Source organism: Puma concolor, chromosome D4, assembly GCF_028749965.1.
Source record: "Puma concolor isolate L17-30 chromosome D4, mPumCon1.1.hap2, whole genome shotgun sequence".
Lineage (NCBI taxonomy): Eukaryota > Metazoa > Chordata > Mammalia > Carnivora > Felidae > Puma > Puma concolor.
The window spans coordinates 68,584,604-68,610,446 of NC_141679.1; the positions used below are offsets into that span (position 1 = coordinate 68,584,604).

The 25,843-nt window shown below is 40.7% G+C and overlaps 1 long non-coding RNA gene across 1 annotated transcript in view; it reads left to right on the plus strand.

Moving 5' to 3' along the window:
* Positions 1-6,407, plus strand: part of LOC147574970 (uncharacterized) — a 291,279-nt gene extending 284,872 nt beyond the window's left edge. The window contains exon 3 of the long non-coding RNA XR_015242920.1: positions 5,337-6,407. This is a non-coding gene — a long non-coding RNA (uncharacterized LOC147574970). The remainder of the gene's footprint in view (positions 1-5,336) is intronic.
* The last annotated feature ends 19,436 nt before the right edge of the window (positions 6,408-25,843 follow it).

Here is a 25,843-nt window from a genome sequence, read left to right on the forward strand (position 1 = left end):
CTGGAGCCTGCTTCAGATTCTGTGTCTCCCTCTCTCTGCCCCTCCCCCACTCATGCTCTGTCTCTCTCAAAAATAAATAAATGTTAAAAGTTTTTTTTAAAAAAACAAACAATGAAACTTCACCATTTGCAACAACGTGGATGGAACTATAGGGCATTATCATTATACTAAGTGAAATCAGAGAAAGACAGATACATGATTTCACTCACATGTGGAATTTGAGAAACTCAACAGATGAACATAGGGGAAAGGAAGGAAAAATAAGATAAAAACAGAGAGGGAGGCAAACCCTAAGAGACTCTTAAATATGGAGAACAAATTGAGGGTTGTGGGGGGAGGGTTAAATGGGTGATGGGTTAAGGAAGGCACTTTTTGGGCTGAGCACTGGGTGTCCTATGTAAAAGATGAATCACTGGGTTCTACTCTGAAGCCAGACTACACTGTATGTTAATTTACTTGAATTTAAATTAAAAAAAGGAAAGATAAATAAAGAACAAACAATACAAAGGGTAGAAGTCAGAGAATGTTTTTAAACCTCTTGTAGGAGAAACCTTGACAAATAGCTTGCCTTCACTTTGGCACATTCTGTTACTCATCTTTGGGTAACATTCCTTTGAGGGACATTCCTTTCTGCTTGAAGGTTCTGAAAAACATCTGGCTTGGTCTGGGACAGACCACCCTTGCTGGTGAATCTTTCTTGCTATATGATACCAAAAAATAGGACAAGTCACTGATGCTCCAAATAGTATAAGTACAAAATATTGGTTAGGGGACTTCTCATGAGTAAATAACTAAATTCCAAGTAAGCTGGTGTCATGGTTAATTTTATATGTTAAACTTGACTGGATAATGAAGTGCCCAGATATCTGGCTAAATATTATTTTTTGATGTGTCTGTGAAGGTGTTTCTAGATGAAACTAGCATGTGAATCAGTGGACTCATTAAAGCAATTTGCCCTCCCTAATGTGCATGGGCATCATCCAATCCATGGAATGCCTAAATACAACAAGATAGAGGAAGGAAGAATTTGGCCCTTCCAGCCTGACTGCCTGATCTGAGACACTGAGACACTGATCTTTTCCTGCCCTGAGTGCTCCTGCTTCCCAAGTCGTTGAACTTAGACTGGATTACACCTCTGGGTTTCCTGCATCTCTAGCTTGCAGATGACAGGTCATGGGACTTCTCAGCTTCCATAACTGAATGAGACAATTCCTTATAATAAATCTTATTTGTTCGTATGTTTGTTTTTATGTTTATAAATCATATCTATGTATATTTATGTAGATATATTTCCTACTGGTTCTGTTTCTCTAGAGAACCCTGACAAATACAGGTGGCTAATTCCTGAATCCTTGGTCCATAGCACAATACTTGGCACAGGGGAGATATTCATAAGTATTTGTTAAATGAATGAATTCACTGAGTAGACAAATCACAACCATATTTTAAGGAAATATTCATTTTCCCATTTGGTGGATGAAGGGAGACATTTAAGTATGCTAGCCCAAAATTATGGAATTTCTAGTAGACTATAGAAATTCTAATAGAATTTCTCAAGCCAGTACTTGAGTCCCAGGTCATCTCACTAGAAACACCTTACTCCAGACACTATTTTTTCTCTTAGGGCTTTATTTAAGGAGGATTTAGTCTCAACATACCTTGAATGGGCTAAGGGATTATCTGAATGCATCATTAATCACATAACTGATCATAAGCACTGATGGCAATAGATAGCTTTGAAAAATCTATGTTCAGCAAAATGTTTTTTTGTTCTAAATTAGAGTTAACATTTATACCATGGAATGTCACTTCTTGTTTTCTTCAAAGTCCTAGGGCTGAGAAGGAAGGCAGGCATATAAACATTCTATTGGCTTCATTTTCCTATCTCTTAAAAGATGATCTATGTACATAACAAAGATGAAAGAATTACTCATATACCTGATGAGGTCCTGTAGGTGATCATCTTGGTAGCATCTTGAATGTACTTTACAGTAGGACTTATCAGAGCTCTTGATATGCCAGTGCTTAGCAGGAATAGATGCAACATTTTCCAGACCTAACTGAGGAGTACGTTTTGGGTAAAATATAAACCAATGTTGTGTAGTGCTCCTTTTGAGAAATTTTGCCTCTCTTATCCTTGCTACCTGATTGGCTGGTAGCCAGAATGGATAAATTATCTCACTTCGTCTTCAGAATCAACCTGGTGAGACAGCTATTCCCCATCATCTGGGTACAAGATACCAATTTAGAGCATTTCAGGATTAGAACCTGGCAGCCCCATGGTTACTCAATGAAACAACAGCAAGACAGAATTGCCTGTGGTTGTTTCAACCCTACTCAGGAACGGAGCCACTTTCTGGAAGGCAGTGGTCTGCCAGAATGCATGCCCATCCTCTATCTCTCTCTCACTGGCAATTGGAAAGCTTGATTGAATACATATGAACAAATAAAGTTGAAATAGTCTCTCTCCTATCTTTCCTGCAATAAAGAAAGGTGATGTGAAGTATGTTTAAGATTCTGCCAAGTTGATAACCTATGGGACCTCATTGGGGTATACGGGCAGATTGTTTGTGGCCTAATTCTTTCCTCTTTGTTATGTGCATAGATCATCTTTTAAGAGATATGAAAATGAAGCAGATAGAATGCTTATATGCCTGCCTTCCTACTCAGCTTTAGGACTTCTGAGAAAATAAGAAGTCATGGGGCTCCTGGGTGGCTCAGTTGGTTAAGCGTCTGAACTTAGATCAGGTCATGATCTCAAGGGTCATGGGTTCCAGCCCCAAGTCAGGCTCTGTGCTGACAGCTCAGAGCCTGGAGCTTGCTTCAGATTCTGTGTCTTCCTCTCTCTCTGCCTCTTCCCTGCTCATTCTCTCTCTCCCTCTCTCTCTCTCTCTCTCTCTCTCTCTCTCTCTCAAAAATAAATAATAAACATTAAAAAAAATTTTTAAAGGAAATAAGTCACATTCACGGTGTATGTATTAACTCTCAGAACAGAAAAATATTTTCCAATAAATAGCTAAATATTGACCAAATTATTTTATAGGTTCTTTTTTTAATTTTGGTTGAAAGTTATGTCACTACAAGGTATAGCCTCTTTTCAGATGCCACATCATGATGCTATATAGACTTTGGAGGAAAATATTTGAGGGATCGACATCTAGCTATGCCCTTAAACTAAAGCAATGCTGAAACTGACCCCGATACATACATCCTTTGGAGGGAAAGAGTACTCATCAGAAGTAGCATTGAGGAGGCATTTTAGAATAGTCAAGAGGTCATTAGATTCAGAGTCCCAATTCAATCATGCTTAGTATAGCACAGTGGTTAAGAACACAAATAGGGAGCTGGATTTGAAGCCCAGCTTTGTAACTTACAGTAATAAGTATGCAGCTGTACAACCTCAAACAGATTATTCAAACTTTCTGTGCCTCAGTTTTCCTTCTGAAAAATGGTCTAAGAGTAATATCTACTTTATATGATCATGAAGACTCAGCATATATAGAGTGTATGGAGTATTGGGGCGCCTGGGTGGCTCCGTTGGTTAAGCTTCCGACTTCAGCTCAGGTCATGATCTCACGGTTTGTGGGTTCGAGCCCCACATCAGGCTCTGTGCTGACAGGTCAGAGCCCAGACCCTGCTTCGGATTCTGTGCTCTCTCTCTCTCTCTCTGCCCTTCCCCTGCTTGCACTCTGTCTCTCTCTCTCTTTCTCAAAATAAATAAACATTAAAAAAAAATACTTTAAAGTGTATGGAACAGTACAAAGTAAACTTTCACTTAATATGAACAGTAACTAGTATGATAGCTGTGTGACCATGAAAACTCAGTTCCCTCCTATAGATCTCATTCTCTCCATCTCTAAGATTGAGACAATCATAATTATATCTCAATATTACGGTGCAGATCAAATAAGACAAGAGACAGAAGCTAAAGTATAAAACAACACCTTGCAAATATAAAAAATATATATATTTTCTTGTGACATGGTGGTTCTTTTTCCCCTCCATGGAAGGTTTTTCCTCTTCATCCCAGCCCTCAGATTTCCTCTCTGGACACTGACCTGTCTAGTGTACAGAGGGGCACCCCCTTGCTCTAGGTCATCAGTCCTTTCCATCTCAGTGAATGCCGCTATTCGCCGCCATCCAGTGATTGAACCAGAAACCAGGGTGCCGGCCATGGCTACTTTGCCTCACCACTTTATTGGCTCAGGTTGATTGGCATTTCTTGTGTCCACCTCTGACACGGACACCTAACCCTTCCACTGCTCCATGTTCACAGTTACCATCCTAATTCATGTCACCATCATTTCTGGCCAGTAATAGCCTCCTGTAATGCTGTTTCCACCCTGGTCTGAGTCATCTCCCCAGCAGATGGGGAGATCTTTCAAAAGTGGAATTCCAAGGTGTGTCTTCCCAGATCTAAATCCAACGATGGCTTTCCATGCTCGTATCCCTTACCAGGACATAGTCCTCACAAGGTTCCCTGCCTACTTCTCCAATTTTATCCCACATCATTCTCCCCAGTCCTGCCCCCTTTTGTTTCTACACCCTATCCCACAGGTCTTTCCTAGCAACTTGAATACACTTAAGCGCTTCCCTACCTCAGGATCTTTGTACTTATTGTTCCTTCCCCCTGACTTTAAATAACTGACTCCTTTACATCCTTCATATTTCAACCCAAATCTCACCTCCTTAGAGAGGCCTTTCCTGACCATCCCCAAATGTTCATTTTCGTAGCATTTACCTCACAGAATTATTCTGAAGATTAGATGAGCAGTGCCTTTGGAACAGTGCTTGGCACAGACATACTCATTAAAAGTTATAAATAATCATCGTCATCGTCATCATTCTCTACCACAGTAGCCTATTAAGATGCATAGAAAACACCGACGAAGGTGTATGATTGGGAGGTGTTTGCTTACTCCCGTCTCATCTGATCGTTGTTTCCATGAGGTATAGACCTCGTCTGCTTTGCTTCCTGGTGTCCTCACCTCCCAGTAAGCCACCAGTCACAGAACAAGCTCTCAAATATTTGTTGAAGGAATGAATGGAAGTGCGTGTCTGTTGGTGTCAAAGGGGTCAAACTGCTGAAACCCCATCAAGACCTAGGGCCGTCTCACCTCTGGGGCAGCCCCACATCTGGCTCCACGGAGCCACGGGGCCACGCTGTGTATGCTCCAAGGGAGCGTTCTTTCTCTCCCTTTCCCACCTACCCCTTCCCCTCCCCCACACATCCCTCCCTGTTTGTATTCAACACACCCTTGCTTGTGTGAGAAAAGCACAAGACCCACTAAACTCTTTTCTTTATCCTCTTTCCAAAAAAATGGGCCAATTCACAGCTGCAATCGTTGGGAGAATTTCCTGCCTGGGAGTCTGGAAACTGCCAAGAGTGAAAAGCCGCAGCCAGCCAGCGAGGCCTCTGTTGTCATTGGCCCAAACAACAACAAAAACAGCCACAACCACCACCACCACCACAACAAAACATGCCACGTGTGCACAAGCACACACAAACACGCCCACAGAACCAACCAAACGGACAAGGCTTCAAGGAGAAGCTTCTGGGCTGCGCGTTCCGGCAGCGAGGCCTGTCCCTTGGCACGGGGCCATGGCAGCCCAGTTCCCAGCCCCCCACCATCTGTCATCAGCACTCTGCCTACTGTAAGTGTGCCGACACAGTACACGGAGGCTAACAAGTAGCAAATGGAGGGGAAGAACAAACAAAGCCACCACAGTCAGCGGGGGTAGGTGGCTATGGTTTTGACACAAACTGACAGAAAGCCGGGAAATTTAAACTGAAAGTTTGCCCTGAGGACCTTCAGCTGTGAGGGCTGGGCTGGAGGGGGGAGGGTGTGCGGTCAGGGAGGCTGGCAGTCTGAGAGGCTGATGCTCCCGACCTAACCAGAGCGGCTCTTCCCAGACCCCGTGAACAGGAGACGCTGTGTAGACTCCATTCCCACTGTTCGTGGATTGCCCAATAAGGCTCTCTCTTACAAGAAAAAGGAAATTTTTTGTTTTCAAAAAAAAAAAAAAAAAAAAAAAACCAAACTTTTTTCTAATAAAATTTCTGAAGGAAACATTTAATCAGGGCATCATGTATAATGTAATGCAGGTTGCTAAATTCTTTATCAGATAATCATTGGAATTAATAATTAGCACATGATTGAACTTAATAAGAAATTGTAATCTATTACAATTAGTAAGAATCTATCAGGTTAGGATAAATTGTCCTCACTTTGCTGTCGAGAAGTTGTGATGTTAGTCTTATGGTCTCGTTTGAGAAACCTCTGGGGAAAAACATCAGGGCATTTGTCATTTTTCACTGTTGATCACAACAATATTTTTTTAAAAACCAATTTGTCTACCGGAAACTCAAGCCAGCTAAGATTCTTACTAAAATGTGTCTCAATGTTTGCTTGAGCAGTGTGAATTCTTTGTGCACTTGGATGGATGACTGTCTTAGACTTTTCATTCTTTGTCATTAAATACAGGGGCTCTTTCTCTTAAAATCTTAAAAATATGGACCCAGGTTACCAGGCATGTTACGACTATTCTACAAGCTTGGCGTTATTCTGCCTACACTAGAGATAAAGAAACTCAGGCCAAGAGGGTTTTACATCACCCTAAATTGAAATGGTACCTTGAAGATCTTCAGACCTGAGGCCCTACCATTCTTGCGTCTTAGACAATGAGATTCTGCTAACCTGTGATTTATTTCATTTTGCCCTTGTAGTTCCCACCACGAAGCCACAAATGCTATAAATTATAATTCCCACTTTTCAAAAACAATTCATTAAACAGGCAAAAGTGCAGCGAGTTTTAACCAAGGTGGCCAGAAACAAACCAGTTTTCACTCTGTTCGCTCATCAGTTAGATGTTATTATTTGATCGGTCTTTAAAGTGTTGATTACTGAAAAATAAACTCGGGAAAAGAAGTTTTAACCCCTAAACAATTCTGATTGACAGCATAATCACTTGGCTCGTTATCCCTAATCGACAGAGTATACATATATTTACAAATAAAAACACACACCAGATGCATTTTCATCCACAAGGTGATGCCGTCAACGAAAAGAGGGGATGTGCACCAATGTCGAGCATCCATCATTTTTAAGACAGAGTCACCACGAAATCTCCCACTTCGCAAAATCCACAGATAAAAGCCTGAATGCGCACAGGTGGCTGTGATACTGCTATATTTACAAAGAAGGGTGACATGCTTAAAACAGCAGCAGCTCCGAAGTCAGGAGAATTAGCTTTGGGTGCGGGCCTGCCATTTCCTGGAGTATGCTTTCATGCCTCAGTGTCTTCATCTATAAAATGGGAATCATAATAGCATCTTCAGAATTGTTTGAAGTATTAAATGAGAGAGAGGGTATGAAAATGTTGTATAAATAGGAACATGTTAACATAGTATGTCCTTTTTTCTGTGTTTTTCCATTCCTTCGAATGTTGTTCTGTTTCTCCCACATTGACCAGTGTTGTAAAAGGAGACATGACTACTCTTGCCTTCTACCTTCTCTTCGGAAGGTCAAAGTCAGTTTGAAGGTGGTCCTGTATCTTGGAGACCAGCCTGACACTCTAGATCAAAAGCCCATTTTGAATTTCACCTGTGGAGAGAGTACACAGAAATGGCTTTCATTTCCCTTTCCTGTAAAATTTAACAGAATTTTCAAAGTCCTACACAAAGCTCTTCGAAGAACATAGTGAGTGAAATATATTTCCAAGCCATGTTTCACACATGTCTGAGTGACCAAAGTAATACTTCATATCACTGTCCATAACATTCATTCATTCATTCATTCATTCATTCATTTTGTTCATTAAACAGCTATATTAAATACCTACTTTGTATAGGGCAGTTTGCCAAGTACTAGCATGATAGCAGGAAACAAATAGACTCAATGGGGACAAGTGATATACTCTTGTTGGTAGATTTTCTTATTGTGTAAAGAGATGACTTAAGTTTTTAGAAGTGTTTTGGAATTTTGTGAATGTTTTTGAATTTTAGAAGATTCCATTCTGGTAAAAGAGCCATAAAATGAGAACCTAGGAATCTGGTTCTCTTCCTGACTTTACCAACATTCAGGGCCTTGAACAAGTCACTTTTCTTCTCTGGGTAGTTTATATACTTTCCTGACATTTAAAGGCTTTCAAGCTCCTCTCACTTTGTATTTGGAGTTAGTAGTACTGCTTCACCAAGAAATATTTCACTAGGGGTTAAATTTCAGTGAAGCATGTGTTCTCTTCGGAAGTGTGTTCTCATCAACTAGAGTATCCTGGCAGGGAGCTGGACAGCGATATAATCCAACGGGGGACTTTGGATAGGTACGGTAAAGTGGACTTAAATTAAAAAAAAAAATTTAAAAACCAGTTTTCCGGGGCGCCTGGGTGGCGCAGTCAGTTAAGTGTCCGACTTCAGCCAGGTCACGATCTCGCGGTCCGTGAGTTCAAGCCCCGTGTCGGGCTCTGGGCTGATGGCTCAGAGCCTGGAGCCTGCTTCCGATTCTGTGTCTCCCTCTCTCTCTGCCCCTCCCCCGTTCATGCTCTGTCTCTCTCTGTCCCAAAAATAAATAAACGCTGGAAAAAAAAAAAAAACAAACACCAGTTTTCCAAACCCCTTGCCCCCTTACTAGGCTGAAAGTTCCAGAGTGAGAAGGATTGAGAAAGACTTACTCACCGCTGCCATGCTCCTACCAGTCCCTAAAATGGTGCTGGCCCATGATAGACATCCAGAAGTATTTGTGGAATGAACATGGGAATAAACCAGCTTATCATGACAAATAATATCACAACATAACATAGTTGCTATCAAATAGAATATCAGCTTAGGTAACACTTCCCAGCTACTTTGTCAAACCTTTTGAAACTCCACATACGAGCAGATCGTGATTCTACATGGCTGCAGCTGTCCCTGACGCAAAGCCGTGGTCTGTGCAGGAGGAGCAAGGCTGATTGCTCCCTGATGCTGAAGTGTATCTCAGAACCCCTCAGTGCTATCCATTCATGAATTAAAAGACTGGAATAGAATTAAAACAGTACTTTCAGGAAGTCTGAGATCTTGGATTCTGATCCTGGCTTTTCCCTGGATAGCCATGTGGCTTTGAGCAAATCCTCTACTTCTCATGACCTGAGTTTTCTCAACTGTAAACAAGAGATTTAGATTTCTACGGCTCCTTCCAGGCATAGGAATTTAGGAAGAAAGTGGAAAATTATACACATGTGGGCATTTTTAAAGTAAAGCTTCACCATCCAAAATGCCTCTGTTACTTTATTGACTCCATTCCTGTTTTGAGCTTGGAAAATTGGCAAAGTGAGTGCAACTGTTTCAGAAGTTAATGTTGTATTAGATCAACATAGCAAATAGACACTTGCCTAGAGAGTAATACTTTTTGCCAGAAATGGGTTGGCTCTGAAAAACACTGCCCTGAAAAGCCCTATCCAGCTCCATTTCCTCATACCTCTTCCTTCCCACAACTCAACCTTCCCCCAAAGACCAACAAACAAGGGTTAGAGGTACAAAGCTGGAAGTGTCTCTCATTAGAGGACACAACACTGAGTCACTTCTACTAATAGTTCAACCATGACTTGGTATGTCAGTTTGGATAGTTGATCTTTAGCCTTGATCCTTCATCCTGAGTCTGGGAAAAATTGGAATGACTTATTCATGCATTTATTCCCCAGTGCTTACTGAGTCCCCAGGGAGTGCCATCTCCCCTAACTCAGTTTTGACTCATGTACTGGACTTCTCCCCCCCTCACCCCATGCCACCACACTGTCCTCACTCACCAACCTATTGCTCAACTCACTTCCTTCAGTGAGAACCCTCGTGCTGGCTTTTTCACAAAAGCAAACTTTGATCGCATGTAATTGACTTGGCCCAGAATGTCTGAAAACATCAAAATTTCCAAGACCCAGATAAATATTATTCATTTGGACCAGGTGAGGTACACCTGCCACCTGCAGAGAAAAGCAAGAAGGCAAGGTAGAAGCAGCAGAGCCCCAGTAGGTCCCTAGCACAGACGAAGGGTCATGATTGCCTTTCTTCTGAAATTGTAGACTGCCTGCCTGCTCACAATGGCTAGGATTCATTACCTGGAGTGTAACTGTTATGGTCCTATAGGCAAAGATGCTGACATGTGAAGTAATTAGTACTGCTATTATAAGCCTGTAGGCTCACCATCACCGCCATCAAGAATTAGAGCCCAAATCCTGAACTCTAGTCCAGTGGCTGAGACCCTACTCTCCACCCTTGTTTCCCATCATACACCTGGATTTTGGAGTCTCACTAGCTCTGTGCTCATCCATCAAAAACCGTGTCAGAATTTCTTAGATCCTTGATTCTGTTTGCTCCTGTTTCACCCTACTAACTGTTACCACGCTCAGGGGCTGCCATTGGAAGTTAGCTAAAACTGGTGAGTGTTGTGCCCATGTCAGCAGAGCTCACGTGGGTAGTGAGCAACATCAGGTTCAGCCAAGGAGGTCTAAAGCAGCCTGGCTTGGTGAAGTGAAGTCTCATGGAAGGAAGTTCATCTGGGACCATAACGCCCACCATAAAGTCAATTGCAAAAAACAGAAGAATGAGCACGGAGGTTAGCAGAAGGGTAGATCAAGGCAAAAGAGAGGAAGCATCAATAAGCAATTCAGAGTCAGTAGTTGAGGGCTAAAACCGTGGACATGGGTAAAAGAGATCCTCTTAATGAACTATCAGGTACATGGGGTAAGCAGAGAAGCTTGCAAGAGGCCATGGGAGCTAGACATGCATATGCTTTGGGTCTCACTTTTATGCTGGACCGAGCTTCCTTATAGCATCTGTGGATGTGGCCCAGGCTCAGAGAGGGACCCATCCAGGCTGCCCGAGCTCACTGCAGTGTATTACATTGAGCCAGACTATAAAGCTTGATTTGTTTCATGTGGATAATTCATTTGTTCTGAATTTGTTTCACTTTCTATGAAATGAAATTTAAAATAATGGTTAGAAACCTTAAGTTTGATAAGACTCTACGTATACTTTCTTGCTTTTCGGGAGGTGGGGAAAATATTTTCATCCACTAATAATGCACGGTAGAGAAATGGACTTAATTTTATAGGCTCGCTCTAAGTGAGCAATAGAGAACTCAGAGATCGTTTGCCTCCTACCATCCTTTTACAGATGAGGGACTGGGGGAGGGGGTGCAGAAAAGCTCACAGCTTGCCCCGGATCGCACAGGTAGCAAGTGTCAGTGTCAACAGTGTTTATTTCTTGTGGCTCCAACTAGGGCAGCAAATGGCCTAACAAGTAGTCTTATTTCTCTGATTCACCCGGGGAAAGCAGCTGGTGGTCTTTGTTTTCAGGGCCGTGTGCAAGAAAGTCTATCCTCCAGGCCCAAACACAGAATCCAGAAGATCAAAGTGGTGCTAAAGGAGGGTATACCCCACAGAAAACAAAATCAGCCCAGAAGATTTTACCTCCAGAGAGCTCCGTCACAGCCCCAGCTGCCTCCTCCTCAACGAGAAACCCTGGGCCTCGCTGACTGCCAAGAGTCCGCAGCCCAAAGAGACAGCAACTCCGCTACATGTGTGCAACCCCGTGACTTAAAGCAGGTGAAATGGCGCAGCTTGGTTGAGTGGCTTTGCCAGTTTGTGCCTTAACTTTGTCTATGCCTTGCTTTCTTCTTCCAGTCCCTCAGCTGCATAGAACCATAATGCGATTTTGTAGAACTAAGCAAAAAGGAATACATTAGTCTCGTTGCTTGGAAATGCTGCCAAAGGAACAGGATCTTCGACTGATTGCCAGCCAAGTCCCTTATGAGATTGTGGAGACTCTTACAATATTGCTCAGGGAGCGAAACAAAGAGGAAGGGAAGAAGGAGGGTCGTGCTTATTATAATTTATAGTACGTGGTTATGGGAAGCTTCTTATGTTACCAGAAAGCTGGTGTCTGGGGTTTTCCTCTTCCCAAGAGGAGCTGAAAATGGGAAGGGGGGAGGGAAGGTTATCTTACCAACTTTTTGCAGCCAAAATCATAAGGGCCAAAATTCCTTCCTAGAAATGTCAGTGGCAAGATTCAGACAATTACCACCAGTTCAACAACTCCCGGCCCTGGATCATTAACATCATCTCTGCCATTCAACAATAATGTCACTCCACCCATCCCTGAGGAACAGGAAGTCTCAGAACCTCTTGCCTTAAGAGCCATTCTGAGGGAGGCATCATGGAAGGAAACCCACGTGTTAAATATTTGCCTTGAGGTTTAGAGCACCTTGGCTGCTGGCTTTCTGACTAGTTTTATTCTCCTTGTTCTTCATCTTAGAGAATGATGGGGTTTCAAGTGCTCCAGTTAAAGCTCTACCTGTGGGGAAGGAAAACAAATGATACGGTGTGTTAACCAACCCTCTTCAAGGGTTATGGCTTCTACTAACCTCCATGGATTACATTCTCTCATTGAATCAGAGTCTTAGCCAAACAAAATGTAATGCCACGTGTCATGATGCTCGTCAATAATGGCCTCACTCCTGCTCCCCTGTCTGTATGGGTTCCGTGACACAGAAGCCTGATGTAAGCTAATGGCTATTCCTGAAGAGATTGGCTTAATGACAGGAAACCTGTCTTGTTCATCTTTGACTCCCTGTCCCACAGCCTAGTTCATGGTACACAATGGTGTATGAATGCCACTTTGAAACAGAAAGGGAAGGAAAGCTAACCACTTCTCTTGTTAGCTCAAAAACTCACAAACTGGAAAGCTACATGTTGACTAACCCACACCCCAGCATATAAACACACAGGTTGTTTCCACCAAAATGATCAATAGTAATGAGCAATCTTGTGCGACATGGTTGCTCTAGAGAAAGAAAAGTCAAGGAAGAAAGATGCTGACTCTTCACAGGCAAACACTGTCGCAGTGAAGATGCACTGATGAGCATTTCTTCATACCAAGCTATGGACCTCCAAGTGGCCTGACCAACTCACCTGTCTACCCCCCAGTGATGACCTTGCTGCCAAACGATCCATCTGTAGGATCTTCACTGAATGTCACTCTGTGCCTCTCAAACACATGGTCCTCATTTACCTACATGAAGCATCTTCAAGAGAAAATACAAGTTTATCCCAATTTCCTACCCACTAGCTTTCACCCAAGAAAACAGAAAGGCCAAAGATTGATATAATTATCTTATTATTATTAAGATACCCTCGAAGCCATTCTTAGGTTCATTTATAAATTTCTAGATGTTCAGTTTTGTGAATAACAATTATTTGATGCATTTCACGCATTCACTCTTTTCTCAACTCCTTTAACACACCTGTGGTGAGATGGTGAGTCTCAAGCATCCCGTAAGTAAAAGTCTGCTCTTAACATTCTCCCTTTCCATCTTCCTTCGGCCCAGTTTGGGAGCCTTGGCTCTGCTTTCCAGTTCTGGCATGGTTCCTACTCATTGGAATATTTGATAGATTATTGTCATTTCCCTCACTCAAATTTCAGCACTTCCTAAAAATTTTGGCTCAGGCTCGCTTTCCAATCCTTTTCCCCCTGTTGTTTTCAATGTGACTCTTTTCTCCCCAATACCCCCTCCCGCCCCCCATTGCACACCATCAGATCTATTCACACAGGGCCCAAACCTAATCACCAGTGGAGGCAGGTACCCAAAGGACCTCAGGTGACCTCAACGCAACAGGGCTTGGAGACTGCAGATGTCACAGGACAACTGATCTTTCTCCTGCCATTCTCCTGCCAGATTTCATATTCAAATCTCAGGAGTGAAAGGGACTTGAAAGCTCTTCCATGCCTCCACCTCTGATTACACCAAAATATTAGCCATTAAGGAAAGATTAGCATTCCGTGGCGTCCTCAGGGATCTCTGAAGTGGATTCCTTCGCCTCTCTTAGTAATGCATTCCAGAGGCTCATCGCACTCAGAGAGATTTTCCTCATGCCGAACCTAAATCCTGCTGGAAGCAATTTAAACCATTCCCCTTTGGCCTGTCTTTGTGTGGAAAAAGAGGAAAGCTCTTTGCCACTGCCCTCGCAGGGTCCCTTCACGGATTCCTTGGCTCCCACAGGCGCTGCATTTACCGATTGAAATGAGAGCAGAGCAGGGGCTGGGCAGCAGGAGAAGGAGAGAGAGGTCACCGAGAGACGCTGGCCTTCCGGTCTCTGGTCAACCTTTCAGAAGAAGCACCGAGGGCTCTAGGCCCCGGGTTTAACCCAGCTCTCGCTTCTCATTTTCCTCGGTTAAGTCTCAGTCCCCTTTCACCGCCTTGTGACCTACTTTCATCTCAAGTGCAGTTCTCCCCTTGAAGCGTGTAGATAACACACAGCCCGACTCGGGGTGAGGCAGCCGGGGCTACTCAGCCGCTCTGACCTTTTCCTTCATCTCCTGAGTAACATGAAGGAAGGAATAAAGATGATCAGGTTTTCTGCTGGCCAAACCTGCTTTTCTTTCCTGGCACAAGGACGCTCGGAGACAAAGTATATTCTTCCACCCAAGACAGTAAATAAAAGAAAGAATGCTGTGGGTGTATAGGACGTTTGGAACATTTCATTTTTGTAATTGTGCATTCTGAGCTAAGAGCCACCACAAAAGACCAGTCTTTGGAAATTGAGGGGGTTTTGTGGTTGTATCTTAGGGCTTGCTGGCCAGCCAGGATTCTGTTTCCATTTTTCCCATTAGTCCTCAAGTTCTAACCGAGGCCCCCTAGATCCTGGGGCATCTGACCAGAGGTGGCTGCCAACATTTTCCCATGAGCACTGGAATGTGTATTGGCTGGGCACATTTATTTGCAAGGTGTTTCTAAAGTTTCTTGATCCTTTTTTTCCACCTGGTTTGCTTCCTGGACCCAAAGGTTTATGGACTACAATGTGCTACTGGGGAACCAAAGAAAGGGAATAGGCACCCTACTCTCTTCCCTGAGCTGCTTTTGTATAACTTTTTATTTTTTGAATTCTCTTGCTCTCTTCATTTTTGTTTCCTTTTGCTCTTTCTTCCCTTCTCTGGTGTCTCTGTTTACACAGTTTAGAGATGGGGAAGATTTTGGTAGTTTTCCAGCTGCTTATGCACAAGCGTAATTGAGTCATTTATTTTTAGTGATGTCAAGACTTTGAGAACAGATATAAAAGGAACATTGCACACTGACTAACTAAAATGTAAGAGAGTCCTCATTTGGAGGATGAAGATACAGTGGATGTGATTATTTTCAAATTGGAGGCTCTTCACTCCTCATTTCAAAACCAGATTTGGAACATAATTCTGTCTTATTTTCAGCCGGTAGGGTCTCTGGCCTCAAGTGAAATTCTATGCCCTCCCAGGGCTGATGACTAACTGGCAGCTCCTTCATGGAGAAGCCCCACACGGTGCCTGTCATTCTCCTCGCCTCTCCTACCTGGGTTATTTTCTGGATGGAAAAGAAGAGGCTTAAGTTAAACACCTGTGAGACATCCCGAGATCCTCATAGGGAAAGGTCACTGGAATATCATCTGTCATTTAAAACAAAACAATTAAATAGATGCAGTAACTACGTGTTTGATAACCAGCACATTCCAAATGTACTGAGCTGTGTTTTTCTATGCACCTATATTTATTTTGGGTGTAAATCAAACTTGAAACTGGAGAAGTATCATTTGTTCTTTGCAAAGCTGTTACAAAGTGTTAATGGCATTGACCTGGGCATTTAACATCCTTTTATTCTCCCACCCTCTTCCTCTTAAAAACATATTAAAAACATATTAAACATATTAAAAACAATATAAAGCAAGGTGTTTGAAAATAAACTTCCAATTAATAAAACTAGTTAGTGGGGCACCTGGGTGGCTCAGTTGGTTAAGTGTCCGACTCTTGATTTTGGCTCAGGTCATGATCTCACGATTCATAAGATCAAGCCCCATGTCAGGCTCTGCACCATCAGTGCTTGGGATTGTCTCTCTCTCTCTCTCTCTCTCTCTCTCTCTCTCTCTCTGCCTTTTCCCAGCTCATGAACTCTCTCTCTCTTTCTCTCTCTCTCTCAATAAATAAATAAACTTAAAAAAAATGAAACAAAACCAGTTAGTATTGAGTGCACATCATACTATAGGCACTATTCCGAATATTGTATATATCAGAAAGAGCACCATTATCCCAATTTATAGACGACGAAGGAGGTGAACAAAGATGCTGAATAATTTTCTGAGTTGTGCTATGAACCCAGAGAATCCAGGTCAGGTGTCTCTTTATACTCGCTGTACTATATGCCTCTCACAGCAATGGGCATGCAAATGGGAGAAACACATGCAAGATAGATGGCAAAGAGGTATTATTTTTAATATATAAAGAACTTCTGCAACGCAGTAAGGAAAAGAGCCAGATACCTCGATAGAAAAATGGGCAAAGAACAACAATGGACAGCTCACACATATAAAAACCTCCAAATGGTTGATAAATTTTTAAAATATTAAATCATATTAAGAGTCAAAGAAACGTAAGTTCGAGCAATGATATACCCTTTTTTTCTATTAGAGAAATTAAGACTATAAGAAAAAAATGCTACTCAATATTGATGATGGTATGAGGAAACAGCCACCCTCAAACACAGCTGGGATGAAGTATAATTGCTGCAACATTTATGGAAAGTAAATCTTCAGTATTAATGAAAATCTTTAAGTTTAATGATTCTGCTCCTGGGTATTTATTCTATGTAAATAAAAAGGAGCACAAGCCTTCATGTCTAAAGATGGATACATGTATAAAGCATAAGACGATAGCACATCTGTATATAGAATACCAAACCATTGTCAAAAATCATGCTCTTAAAGAAAAGTAACAGAAATTGAAAATCTTATATTATTAATTAAAAGGGGAGTTTATATAACAGCATGTACAATTGGATGCAACATTATGAAAGTGTATCTATGCATGAAAGGAACAGTGGAAGGCCAGAACGTTAACAAGTGTTATTTCTAAGGATGAAACTACTCATGATTCTTCCTAGTTCTACATTCTTCTTCAATGAGAATATATTATTTTATAATCAAAAAAATTTTATAAATTGTAGCTTTGGAGTAAGTATGGGAAAATATAGATATGTGCAAGTATTTATAATGAATAACTTCTTGCAAACTACACTTGGGCATCGACTTTAGCTCTGAGAGTCCTGGCAGATAAAGCAAAAAGAGAAATAGATGTCATGTGTCATTTTTTTAATATAAAGAATACAAATTGATATTTCAAAAACTTTTTTCCCTTGATTTTAAATTCAAAGAGGGTCTTATTGGCTATATTTATAAAAGGGACATTGGGTATTTTTGGGCAATGCCTCCCCTTTGCTTCTGTGAAAGACATAGGAACTTTGTCCAAGTAAACAGCCTTATAGTGGCCATCTAAAAAAATAAGACTGAGGAAATAAGAGTAAATAACTCAGAAAAGACATTTTTTTAAGGAAGTAAAGTAAGATAGTGAACATATTTTTATCCTGGAATACCTAACCTCTTAATGCAGAGATAGCTCTTTGAGAACTCTGAAGAACACTTCCATTGAAGAACAATGTTTCCTCCCCAAAGTCAATTAGAGTAGACAGTGTTAATAATGCAATAAATAACATTGGCACATAAACAACTTCAAGTTTAATGGAACAAAAATTATATGACTTTGGGTCTCGTAGAATTCTCCGAGGGAAAAAAAAAACATTCCTCCATAATATAGAATTAGCCTCAGATTCAAGTGAAGAAGTTGTGATTTAAAGGGATTTGTGAAAATCCTTCTCCCTGTAAAAATATTTACTCTATAAGTCTTACTATAAAGATAGAACACCAAGAATGATAACATTTTCAAACATTAAAAAGCCTTTAGACTTTCTGTCATCCAGAGATGATTAACTGGGGGAGGCAGGGGGAGGGGGGAGGCATGAACTTCTTTGGAAATCTAATGAAAGTGATAGAGTCTCTTTCCAGTACTATATACACATGTACCATGCTTTGCATAAAATGGAAGAGGTTCTGGACTGCCCTCACATTCACCCATAATTCCCTAGGATAAGAACAACTGAGTAGCTCAGCCTTGTTTTTCTGAGAAGACTTTAGAGCAAGATGCAGCATTCTGCCTAATTTAATAGTATTTCTTATTTTTGCAGAATCAGTCCCTCCAAGAGAGTGAGGTAGCTTGCCAAACCCCCAGGAAAGCAGGTCTTTTTTCTCCCACATCCCTTGTTCACTTAGATTTTAACACCTCCGTAGTTTCCCACAGCCCTGGTTAAAAGAGAAATCTCCAGCACACATATCTGTAGAAACCCTGTGGAAAATTGAGGTATTACCTGGGAATACACTAAGAAAATACTTGGTGTGAAGTTAGGCTCAAGGGGAAATGCCAAGTTACCAACACCATGGCTTTTTGATGGACCAGCATTCAACAGCATCATACGCATTTTCTTTTTTTTTTTTTTTATGTTTATTTATTTATTTTTGAGAGAGAGAGAGAGAGAGCAAGCATAAGCAGGGGAGGGCAGAGAGAAAAGGAGACACAGAATGTGAAGCAGGCTCCAGGCTCTGAGCTGTCAGCACAGAGCCCGAAGCAAGGCTCGAACTCATAAACTGTGAGATCATGACCTGAGCTGAATTCGGATGCTCAACCGACTGAGCCACCCAGGTGCCCCACATCATATCCATTTTCAACATTTCTTATTTAATAAACCTTGGGCTATCTTCTGATTATGGTCAAATCATCTGAAAGTCAAACATAATGTCTTGCTCTGGTTTTGGAGCAGCAGAAACCAAAGTTCTCCAGCAACCCTGATAGTAAGAGTGATGACGTGCCTGAAAACAGGAGGGCCAGCCCATAAACACCAACACCACCAAAGCCCTGCAACTTAACTTTCATAATAGTAAGTAATCATTATTTTCTTCATTCACCGGGAGGAATCTGTGACTCATGAGCAAAGGAGAATTGTAGGATGCTTCAGTGTCTGAGAATACAGACAGAAAATTTAGACCTTTCCCACTACTTAACCAAACAACTGGATTGAATATTCCTATCAATCGACTGCATGGTTAGGTCTGCACACTGGTTTTGGCTGGAAAGTCCCTCTGAAGTACTCTGTTTATTGAAGTGCTACCCATCCTTCTAGGTCCATTTCACATCTCACCCTCCAGAGAGATCCTCCTGATTCACCCAGCCCACACTCATATTATCCTTCTTAGCAGTCCTTACAGCACTTTTATTAGGACATAATTCAGCAACACTTGCTTACATACTGCTTTATAGATCTTACTAACTGCTTCATGAATCTTGTTTCTCTAACCAGATTATAAGTTATTCAAAGGCAAGAATCATGTTTCCCCTGCTGGTTCATACTGAGCACACTACAGGTATTCAAACATTGTTTGTTGATTGACCGATTAAAATGAGAAAACAGCCACCCTCCCACTTGAATCCTGTCCAGCGGCATTCTGCTCAGAACAGAGCAAGATTTCCTGCCCCAGGAACCTCTGCTGATGCTTCATGATCCAGCTCCAAATGCCAGCTCTCCTGCAGCAGCCCCAGTGATGAAAAGTTTTGAGAACTCCTTTTCAAACCAATGAGCATCATAGTTCTATGCCGATAAGCAACTTGCAAAGACCTAGAAGGATAGGTCCCCCTGCCGCTAGGAGGAGTGTTTGAACCCAAAGGTACATTTTGAATGGTTCTCAATACTATCCTACTACCTTCCTTACTGCAGATCTAAGAAAGTCAGTGGAAATTCCCAGAGTAATAAATGAAGAAAAACCTTAAACACTATTTGAGTCAAATCGTGGTCCACCTATATGATGGAATACCATACGGCCATTCAAAATAATAAGATGCAAATATATGGACTGATATGGAATGATGCCTAAAATATAACTGTATGTGGAAAATAAAACAAGTTATACATAAACATTGGTTTCATTTGTGTAAAAATGTGCATATGAATGCACATGTACATGCATGCATATATGTTATGTATATATATATATACATATATATATGTGTATATATATATACATATATATATGTATATATATATATATATACATACATAGAAAATATATGGAAATATTCGTGAAAAAAACCTGTCAATCGTGATTCCCTCTGGAAGTGGGATTTGGAAACTGGAAGAGGGGGAAAACTAGAACTTTAACATTTCACTTCAGGCAATTGGGTAATTTTTTTTTTTTAATTTTTTTTTTCAACGTTTATTTATTTTTGCGACAGAGAGAGACAGAGCATGAACGGGGGAGGGGCAGAGAGAGAGGGAGACACAGAATCGGAAACAGGCTCCAGGCTCTGAGCCATCAGCCCAGAGCCTGACGCGGGGCTCGAACTCGCGGACGGCAAGATCGTGACCTGGCTGAAGTCAGACGCTTAACCGACTGCGCCACCCAGGCGCCCCGAATAATTTTTTTTAGATTTTGCAATAAGCATTACTTGGATTATTTAGGTCATTTTTTTAGAGTTAGCATTTTTTAATTTTTCAAAAAGCCACCAGTTCCAGTCTTCAGCAATGTGACCTCACCCACCTCTCACCACTCCCCTTTGTGCTCTGGGCTCTCATCTCATCTCACTTGCACTTCTGTGCCCTCATAGCGCTTACACACATCTCTGCTAGAACATGTACAAAATTCTATTTTTAAGTATTATGTTGGTCTACGCAAGTAGAGTGACCTCTTTCAAGCCAGGACATTTCTGTATTTTCTTCATTTTTGGGGTCCCTAGCACCTTGAGCATGCCTGGAACACAGTAAGCACTTACAGAAATGCTGGATGAACGCAAAACCTGCAAATCTAAACTCTGAATACACCACTGAGTACTCCAAATATCTGAACAATTCTGAGTAACAATCCAGTTGCTGGTGTTCTCAATAAAACATCATTGCCTCCTGAGCCAAAAGACAAAATCCCCATTTGTATCCTGTATATTGCCTCCAGATAATGATTTGATGTCACAATCTACTATAGGTCAGCCCAAGGCAACCCCTTTGATTGAATTAAAGAAATATAATCAAAACATAATCTCTTACATCACACATCACACAGATGATTCCAGGCAGACTTTCAGGAGAGTCTTCTTGGATCAGCTTAACATAAATTAGGGCACAGCTTCCATTAAGGCCATATGTAACAAATTTTCTTTCCATGTCAATATTCAATAACTGACCTGATTCAAATGCCTTCCCTGTTTTCAGTTACATGTCACCTCTGAGAGCTTCATGACCACCATCTTCCACAAGTGTTTAACAGACAGAAAAATGGATTCAAGGAATCTCACCACGGAGCCTGCAACCCAACATAAAATAGTCTGAAATAAAAATAACAACTACAATACACTATAGAGAGTATTCTGACATACTCTCTATATTAAATTATCTGGTTGGCAATCCTGCTTCAGCTAAAGTGTCCTCCTCTGTTCTATAGAATTCTATACAGAGTTCCCTAAGTTCTACAGGAGGTGACTTTTGCCCTTGTCCTGAGGAATAAGCTAATGGTGTTTTAACATATATTTGAAATAAAAACTTGTCATGCAAAACCAAAAACAAAATGACAATGACAATGACAAAATAACAGCTCCAAGACTTAGGAATAATTAACTTTATCTTACTAAGGACAATGCTGAGGACCTCAAAAGTTAGTCTGTCTGAAGTCACACGGTTACTAAGTGGCAGAGCACAGATGAGAGCCAAACACTAGACCCCATCCCCTTGGCTTTTCCCATTAAGCCCTATGGCCTCTTCCTAAAAGATGTGTACACATCGAATTCCAAACCAGAGAACTTTCATCGTCATTAAGACACCAAAAGTGCAGGATTTATTTTTATTATAGCAGCCGCAGCTAATCCATGTGTTTATCTATTCATTAAAATTTAGTAAGCACCTACTGTTTACTCAACATTGTGGCAAACGCTTGGAAAGTGCTCCAAGAGATAAATGTGTGTTTCTGTGTCACCAAGGTTAGCTCATTGATTATTTATTAGAATTCATTGACAAGTATGGTTATGTTTATCTCAACAGAGCAATTTTTCCATAAAAAGAATAATTGCTATGGATATCTGAAATTAACAAAAACCAGCACTTTTTTTTTGAGAATTTACTATTGTCTAGGCATTGTTCTGAGCGCTTTACATGTATTAACACATTTAATAACTCCATAAATTTGGTGACTTTTATTAATCCCACTTTACAAATAAGGAAACCGAGGTTCAGATCAGTATGTTATCCAAATTCAGACAACTAAGAAATGGCAAAGACAAGATTGAAGCCCAGACAGAGTGAATATAGAGTTGAACTAGTATTTATACAATCTCTCAATTTAATGTATTGAACACTTACTCTCAGGTCACTAAGATGAACAGTGACTCCTGTCCTCCAGAATTAGTGGAAAAAAGCAAACAAGTAAGAAGGTAGCACAATACAGAGTGATAGGTGGGATGATAGGACTATGTGCAGGGAGCTGTAGGAGCACAGGGAAGGGGTTCCCAATAATATTTGTAATAGCCCACCTGCTGTCCTCATATGGACATAGCCCAGGCTTCTCCTGCTAGGTGCTAGGACTCATTCAGTGCCCAGAGACCGTGGCCTTCCTATCTCTCAGAGATGCACCAAAGCTTACAAGACCTCATGTAAATCTCGTCCTGATTGTTCCCCTATTCTCTAAGACAGAACAAGGAAAAGTTTCCCTCTCTTTGTACCTTCAGTACCCTGATCAGTGATCATATGACAATTTGGGATCCTAGTAAAGCAAAAGGACAGAGCCCCATTACTACACTATGTGAGTGTGCTCTCAGCCTTTTATAGTAGACATACAGGTTGTTTTCAGTCTTATGCAATTATAAATAATGTTGGCATGAACATTTTTATAGTTGCATTGTTGTACACTCTATTTCCCAGAACAAGGATTCATTCAAAGAGTGTATCCCCTTTTTGAACTCTTAATCCACATGGCAAAAAAAAACAAAAAGTGGTGACTTCCAAAAAGTGGTAACGAATTATCTCATTGATAATATTTGCGAATGCTTATTCAGTCACACTTTCCTTAATGTTATTATACTTTTTTAAACTTCATTATTTTGTTAGAAAAAAAAGGTAAGGTATTTTCATTTTCATTTTTGGAATACCAGTGAGGTTGAATATGTTTGATAAGTGTATTAATCATCTGTATTAATTGAGCTCGTGCATGTAAACCTAGTAGGTCCTCAATAAAGAGAGATTTGGGGGTTTTAGTAATGAGTTTGAACAAAATTTTATGGTTTCTGGCTATGTATATTTCTTCTTATAATTTTAAACTCATTGATTTTTCCCATTTCTCCATTGAAGTTTCAGTGGTTTCTTTTTAGTGAGTTGTATAAGTTTATTTATATATGAACCCTTTTTAAAAAAGAAATATTCATGTTTTAAATTTTTTTTTTCAACGTTTATTTATTTTTGGGACAGAGAGAGACAGAGCATGAACGGGGGAGGGGCAGAGAGAGAGGGAGACACAGAATCGGAAACAGGCTCCAGGCTCTGAGCCATCAGCCCAGAGCCTGACGCGGGGCTCGAACTCACGGACCGCGAGATCGTGACCTGGCTGAAGTCGGATGCTTAACCGACTGCGCCACCCAGGCGCCCCTAAATATTCATGTTTTAAAGGATTGTTGTGACCATGGAGTAATGGCATATAAAGTCATTATGCTTTAGAGCTATAACTCCATGTTTTACTTTCACTAATGAGGAAATCGAAACTTAAAATTCAGTATGTCTTTTTTCTTTTTTTAGATAAAATTTATATACAGTGAAATGCACAAATCTTAACTGTATCATTTGATGAATTTTGACTAATGCATATATCTATGTAACATAAACCCTTATTAAAATACAAAATATTGTCATCACTCTAGAAAGTTATCTTATGCCCTTTCCCAGTCTGCCTTTACCCCAACTCACCCTCTGCCTCAGAGAAGACCTCTCTTCTGGTTTTTTCCATCTTAGATTAATTTTATTGGTTCCAGGGCTTGACATAAACAGGATCATACAATATATGCTTTTTAAAGGTCTGGTTTCTTTCACTTAGTATAATGCTTTTGAGATTCATCCATGTTGTTACTTGTATCAATAGTTTGTTCTTCTTCAACAAAGGATGTTGGGAAAACTGGACAGCTACATGCAAAAGAATAAAACTGGACCACTTTCTAACACCATACACAAAAATAAACTAAAAAATGGACTAAGGACCTAAATGTGAGACCTGAAACCATAAAAATCCTAGAAAAGAAGTGAAGCAGTAATTTCAGCTGTAGGAATATTTTTCTAGATATGTCTCCTGAGGCAAGGGAAACAAAAGAAAAAATAAACTATTGGAATTATATCAAAATAAAAATCTTCTACACAGTGAAGGAAATAACCAGAAAAACTAAAAGACAATCTACTAAATGAGAGAAGATATTTACAAATTATATATCCAATAAAGGGTTAGTATCCAAAATACATAAAGAACTTATACAACTCAACATAAACAAACAAACAAACAAACCAATTAAAAATGGGCAAAAGACATGAATAGGTATTTCTTCAAAGAAGACATATAGATAGCCAACAGACACTTGAAAAGATGCTCAACATCACTAAGCATCAGGGAAATGCAAATCAAGACCACAGTGAGATGCCACCTCACACCTGTCAGAATAGCTAAAATTGAAAACACAAGAAAGGACAAGTGTTGGTGAGAATGTGGAGAAAAAGGAGCCCTGTGCACTGTTAATGGGAATGCAAACTGGTGCAGCCACTGTGGAAACCGTATGGAGGTTCCTCAAAAAATTAAAAATAGAATTACCATATGATCCAGTAATTCTGCTACTATTTACCCAAAGAATATGAAAACATGAATTCAAAAAGATATATGCACCTCTGTGTTATTGCAGCACTGTTTACAATAGCCAAAGTACAGAAGCAACCCAAGTGTCCATCGACAGATAAATGGATAAAAATGTGGCATATATATATCCTGGAATATTACTCAGCCATTAAAAAAAAATGAAATCTTGCCATTTGCAGCAACATGGATGGATCGAGAGAATGTAATGCTAAGTGAAATCAGTCAGAGAAAGACAAATATCATGTGATTTCACTCATGTGGAATTTAAGAAACAAAACAGAGAGACAAACCAAAAAACAGACTCTTATAAGTATAAAGAACAAATTGTTGGTTACCAGAGAGGATGTGGGTGAGGGGATGGGTGAAATAGGAGATGGGGATTAAGACCACACTTACCATGATGAGGACTGAGTAAAGTATAGAATTGTTGAATCACTATATAGTACACCTGAAATTAATATAACACTGTATGTGGACTATACTGGAATTAAAGTTTTTCATTTCATTTCATTTCATTTCATTTCATTTCATTTCATTTCATTTCAGGAGTGCCTGGGTGGCTCAGTCAGTTAACCATCCAACTTCAGCTCAGGTCATGATCTTGTGGTTTGTGGGTATAAGCCCCACGTCGGCTCTGTGCTGACAGCTCAGAGCCTAGAGCCTGCCTCAGATTCTGTCTCTGTCTCCCCAGCTCATGCTCACGCTCTCTCTCCCTCTCAAAAATAAAATAAACATTAAAAAAAATATTTAAAAAATAGTTTGTTCCTGGGGCACCTGGGTAGCTCAATTGGTTAGGTGTCCAACTCTTGATTTTGGCTTGGGTTGTGATCTCATGTTTGGTGGGATCGAGCCCCGTGTCAGGCTCTGCTCTGGAGGTATGGAGCTTGCTTGGGATTCTCTCTCTCTCTCTCTCTCTCTCTCTCTCTCTCTGCCCCTCCCCTGCTTGTATGTGTATGTGCACGCTCTCTCTCTTTCTCTCTCTCAAAATAAATAAATAAACATTAAAAAAATAGTTTGTTCGTTTTTATTTCTGACTATCCACTCAACT